This window comes from Sorex araneus, chromosome 4 (genome assembly GCF_027595985.1).
Source record: "Sorex araneus isolate mSorAra2 chromosome 4, mSorAra2.pri, whole genome shotgun sequence".
Lineage (NCBI taxonomy): Eukaryota > Metazoa > Chordata > Mammalia > Eulipotyphla > Soricidae > Sorex > Sorex araneus.
In genome coordinates, this window is record NC_073305.1 from 189,617,554 (window position 1) to 189,623,553 (window position 6,000).

Genomic DNA, 6,000 nt, shown 5'->3' on the forward strand with positions numbered 1-6,000 from the left:
GCCAGGAGTAACCCCTGAGCATCACTGGGTGTGACCCAAAAAGCAAAAAAAAAAAAAAAAAAGAAAGAAATTGTTTCAAATTTCTCTATTTTAGAATGTCTCAGAAATATCAAATATATTTGTCTCGGGTGGCACAAATTCTTATAGTGTCAGTAGAAACTATATGATACCCAAATTATTTCAAATTGTGTCATTTTAATCTATTTAATCAGTTTTATAGTTGGTTTATTTTACGCAGACAAGATAATGATTTGTGATATTATAAACTACAGTGAAAATAAATTGTCACTTGTCAAAAAAAAGAAGGAAAGAAAGAAAGAAAGAAAGAAAGAAAGAAAGAAAGAAAGAAAGAAAGAAAGAAAGAAAGAAAGAAAGAAAGAAAGAAAGAAAGAAAGAAAGAAAGAAAGAAAGAAAGAAAGAAAGAAAGAAAGAAAGAAAGAAAGAGTTCCAAGGAGCAGGAAGAGGCTCTTCCGCTTAGCCTGACATTAACCACTCCCACCGGCTCATTAGACACTATTTGGAACTCATTAACATTCGTGAGGATGTGGCCAGAGCAGTAGCACAGAGGGCAGGTGCTCAGTTGGGCTGGGTTCAAGCCCCAGCATCCCCTCTGGTTCCCTTCGCGCCCCCCATCCTGGACTGACCCCAGCACACAGTCACAGGATGAAGCCCTGAGTACAGCTAAACAAAATAACAAATTTTTGGTGGCCCCAAAACAAAATAACAAGATTTCATGAGAAATCCTTTGCTGATTAAATGCAGTGATTCACATGTTAGGGGCACACAAGTCAGTAAGTTATGGCAAGTAGAAGTAATATTATTATCACCACTAAAAGTTAAAATTCTTATCACCTTTTTCAATTGCCCTTCCTGTATTTTTGCCAACACCCCTCTCTCCCAGAAGACAGCCTTAGCCATAGGTTTATTTTTTGTCTACGTTATTCTACTTTTAGAATTTTTCTACATTGAATCAGACAACATCTTTTCTTTCTTTCTTTATCCTTTATTATTTAAAATTTTGGCCACACCCAGTGGTGCTCAGGAGTTTTTCCTGGCTCTGCACTCAGGATTCAGGACTCACAGGTGCTTGGGGGACCATGTGGGATGCCAGAGATTGAACCCAGTTTGGCCATTTGCAAGACAGAGGTCCTACCTCTGTACCACAGGCCCCTATCTTTGATTTCTGATCTCTTTTGCCCACCATAATTTTGAGATTAGTTGTGTTATAAATCCCAGGATCTGAATCTTTTTATTGCTGAGTTCTGCTGCCTCATATCCAAAGATGATAATACGGTGTGTTTGGAGTTTTGCTGGTGACCAGGCCTTGGTGCTTTTACTTCTCTCTGAGAATGTCTAAGAGGAAATTCACAGGGTCATCTGTGAGTCTGTGAGAACTTTCTAAAAGGCCTCTAGATCTTTTCCCGAGGTGCTTCTAACATTTTCTATTCCCAGCAACAACACGTTACTGTCTTTGTTGCACCTTATTCATGTCCAGAATTGATTGTGTTTATCTCATTTTGGCTGGTCTAATGGATGCATCTTAGGGTCTTACGGTGTGTTTCTTGGTTAGTAATGCGAGATATCTTTTCAGAAATGTATTACATGAATATATATTATGTAGTCTAATGGAAGTGTATAGAACAGATAGACAATCATCTTGACTGAAGAATCTGCCTAAGTCTTTTCTCCATTATTCAATTTGGTAAATTTTCTTATCATTATTCAACTTAAGACTTCCCTATACCTCCTGTATATATAAGTTACAAGGAGTTTTCTTCCGGGCTGTAGGTAGTTTTAGTTTAATGATCATTATGTCATCATAATGAATTGATCGTTTCATTATTATGAAATTATGACATTATCTTAGTGATATTCTCCATTTTAAAATCCACTTTGCAATTAATATCACACTAGATTTCCTTTGATAGTGTTGGCATGTCTTCTTTCTGTAAGTACATTGTGGAGGGTGCGTTTTTGGGTCACACCCAGTGGTGCTCAGGGCTTACTCCTGGCTCTGCACTCAGGGATCACTCCCGGCAGTGCTCAGGGAACCATATGGAGTGCCAAGACTTGAACCCAGGTCAGCCGCATGCAAGGCAAGTGCCCAACCTGCTGTACTACCTCCCCGTCTGTCAGTATGTTTTAAAGTTTTCTGGTGGACAGATTGGATTCAGTCTAGTCTTTTGTAAGGTGTCTTTAATTGGAGTACTTGTTTTATTAATATTCACTGAAATTTGTGGGCATAGGTTGGACCCTACAATCAGATTCTCTTTTCTAGTCATATAATCCTTGTTCCTGCATTGGCCTTTTCTGCATTTATATTTTTACCTTTATGATTTCAATTCTTAGTAGTTGCTCAGAATTTCTTAATAACAAACTTTCTGCAGAGTTTTCTATTATAGATCAAGCTTTGAAAAACAGTCTATCTTTAAATATCACACCACTTAGAGCATAAAACCTGAATTCAATATACTTCCATTTTCCCTCTTCTTCTTTGAATTTTGACAAGCTATGCTCTGAATTCAAGAATGCATTATTAGTTTACTTTAGTCTGTTCCCCTTTAAAAATATGGTAAAAGGCAAAATGTTTTGTTTGTACAAAATGTTTTTTGTTTCTATTTATTTTCAATGTTATTCATTCTTTTGGTCCAAGTCGCCACCTGGGAAGATTTTCTTTGACCTGAAAAATTCCATTTAACATTTCTTACGCTGGTACTTGGCTGACAGTTGGTGTTCCCAGCTTTGGGGTCACAGAAAAAGACTTTATTTGAAAATGTTTTACTCTATGTTGAGTACACAGCTGACAGTTATTTTTTTCTCCAACATTATCAGATTTAAAGATGTTCCACTGTCTTCTGGCTTTAAAGCGCATATTGAGAAGTCTATAATTATTCTTAGATATTATTTGCTGCACATAAAGTGACTTTTTCTACCTAGTTTCTTCTAAGATCTCCCTATCTCATATTTTAAGAACTTTACTATGATGTATCTTTTAAAAATACTTCTTTGGTGGTTTTTTTTTAAGTTTTAAAGCCTATAAATCTGGAGACCTGAAAGATTAAGTAGATCAGGTAAGGCATCCCTTAGAGTGCCCTGGTCCTGCCAGGAGTGATTCTTGAGCACAGAGTGAGGAGTAATCCTTGAGCACTGCAGAAGGAAAGAAAGAAGGAAGGAAGGAAGGAAGGAAGGAAGGAAGGAAGGAAGGAAGGAAGGAAGGAAGGAAGGAAGGAAGGAAGGGAGAGAAAGAGGGAAGGGAGGGAGGGAGGGAAGGAGGGAAGAAGGGGAGGAAGGGAGGGAGGGAAGGAGGGAAGGAGGGTAGGAAGGGAGGATGTTGGATATCATTGGTTTGTCTTGCTCCCCTTGCCACTAGGAGCTTAGGTATATCAGTCACGCCCATCAAAGTGCTCCCGAGTCACTCCCATTCCTTTGTTTATCTGTAACCACTTCTACCAGTTTATCTGCTCTTTCTCTAATAAAACTCTGTTAATTTGTAAGGTCAGACCTTGCTAGGACAGTGAGCTTGTATTGTAAGTTAATATTGTCTTTCTCCTCTCTTATGTCTTTTGAATAGTTTACTTTAAAACAATATCCTTTTTGTATGGACAAAGAAAGACATTTATTAATATGCTTTGGTAACATGGGATTTAATTGGCTTCAAATATTATTCACTCCCGGGCATCTGCTTTCTGGACTTAAGCCTCAGCTGCCCTTGCTTCCTAGCACCCCCAAAAGCAGGGTCCCGACGAAGGACGGGACTGACCCAGGGCAAGTGGTGAGTTATGTGCTACCCTGGCATCAAGATGGGCCTGGCCAAAGCCCTAATGTTTAACTATATGTTAAGAGCTTGGTCATGGGCATGTCATGTCATGATCCAAAAGCAACGACGAGACTAGGGCCCTGCTAGGGCTAGGAAAGACTAATCTGGCCTGAGCACTGTAGTCTGAGATTGAGGTGACTCCCGGAGAGCAATTCTATAAGTTTAATGTGTCTCTTGCTATGTCCTTACAAAATGATTAATAATATGAACACTTATATGTTAGTTGGACAAAGAGAGGGGAAACACACCCATGGGATTCCGCTCTTGGGTGTATGTCCTGCTGAAAGAGATTCTGTCCTAGTGAAAGCATCCCCTAAGGGATAGAACTTTACCCCCTATTGACTGTAACCACACCTATTGTGTAAGCCCCGCCCCAGATGCAGGGGGATTTAATGAGGCTGTGATAGGGGGCTGGGGAGTTCCAGTAGATGCGGAGAAGGAGAATGAAGTAGGATGGGGGAGGAAGAAGCAGGACGAGAATCAGAGGAGAATGGAGATGGGAATGGAATAAACTGCAATTGAGACCAACCAGCCTGGCTCTGTTCCTTCCTTCACCTGCCTCATCATCGCCATCAGCCTCCCCGGTGCGTGTCACCTTTGCCCTTTCTTTTTATTTTTGTGTTTTTACACAGGAGGATGTCTGTCTCTGACATCTGTCCACCTTGGAACACCAGCTGTTGCTCCTCATAACCTCAGCTCTCACTCCACACATGGACAAGTGTTTGGACCCGCCTGTGAGAATCAGTCTTGGCTCTTTCTGATATGGTTCTGTCAAATGTAAAAACATCTTAAAAATAAGATTCCAGTCTAATATCACAATTTGCAAGGAGGGACAGTGAGGCCCCCAGAAGATGTAATATATGTCCCTATCCAGGTGACCAGCGGAGCCGACTGCAGTCGGCAAGCGTTCTCACCTGGGCAGAAAGCAGGGGGGACTCAAAAGTTGATAAGTCAAAGCCTCAGCATGAAACCCATCTGGGCAACTTCGAAAACCTGCACTCTTACTACCAATTTTCCTAGTTTCTCTCCCTCAGTCAGGTGAAAGGAGTTATAAGTGGTATAATAACCTAACCTATTATACCACTTGGCTCTCACTTACCTTACATTATCACTCATGTTTTTTCAAGGAAAAAATCATTCTTATTGGTATCCTTCCCTCCGAATCTTGATCGAGGTTGAAAACCACGGCCCGTACTGCACTTTCAACTTTACCGAGGAGAGTAAAGAGATGCCAGGGTGTGAATTATCTAGGTTTTTGCTAATGCAAATTCTAACGAAAGGGATTTCTAAAAAGTAACATTCCCATTTTCCCTTTCGATGACGGATGCAAGGTTGTCCCTCAAACAACTTGATCAGGACCTTTGCAGCAAATAGTTTAGATATTCTAACGCCTTCAAGGGAGAGACACAAATGAAATGCACGGTGCACTTATTCGAATCACTTTTCCTTGAACCAATTTTCATTTCACAGGTTAAAATGAAATAGGAGAAAAATTAAAGTGATAGGCAATGACGTTATAAAATCTGGAGAAGGCCTGGGGACAGAGTCTGGGAGGCGTGGCAGGCCGGGCTCCAGCCCTGGCAGCAGGGCGGCTTCTCTGGAAAGGCAGGGAAGGCTAACGGGAACAGTGAAGCCACCGCCCGAAGGACGAGCTTATCTCCGTAAGGAGCGTCTTGTTGGTGAGCTTTGTCTGTTGTCCAGGCCAAAACCGCAGTCAATGCAATCAATCCAAAGGAACCCAAAAGACAGGCTGGTTAGAGGGAAACCTACGTACTACTAACATCTCCATTTGAACAGGAGAATATCATAAATATCATACATTCACGAAGACCTAACGCTGCAGGGGCTTTTGTGTGCCACAAGCATTCTTCCTTCTGTCCTTTGAAGGAGGTAAAACATATGGACAATTCTGTGTCGATCTTCCCTTTCCCGGGAATGCAAACCACAGGGCGGCATGGTCTGAGTCGTACCCACCGTAGTGTAACGCTTATACCACGCCTCAATAAATATTTGAACAAATCCATAGGAGGAGAAGGGATGGAACGGGAAGACCAGATGCTTTTAATAACATTTTCATTATTGCTTCAGCATGAATAATGTAAAGAATCTATAAATTTTAATGAATTACTGAGAAAAAAATTAACATTTCTTGCCGCTGCATTCTCTAATTCCTAACCTTGTGA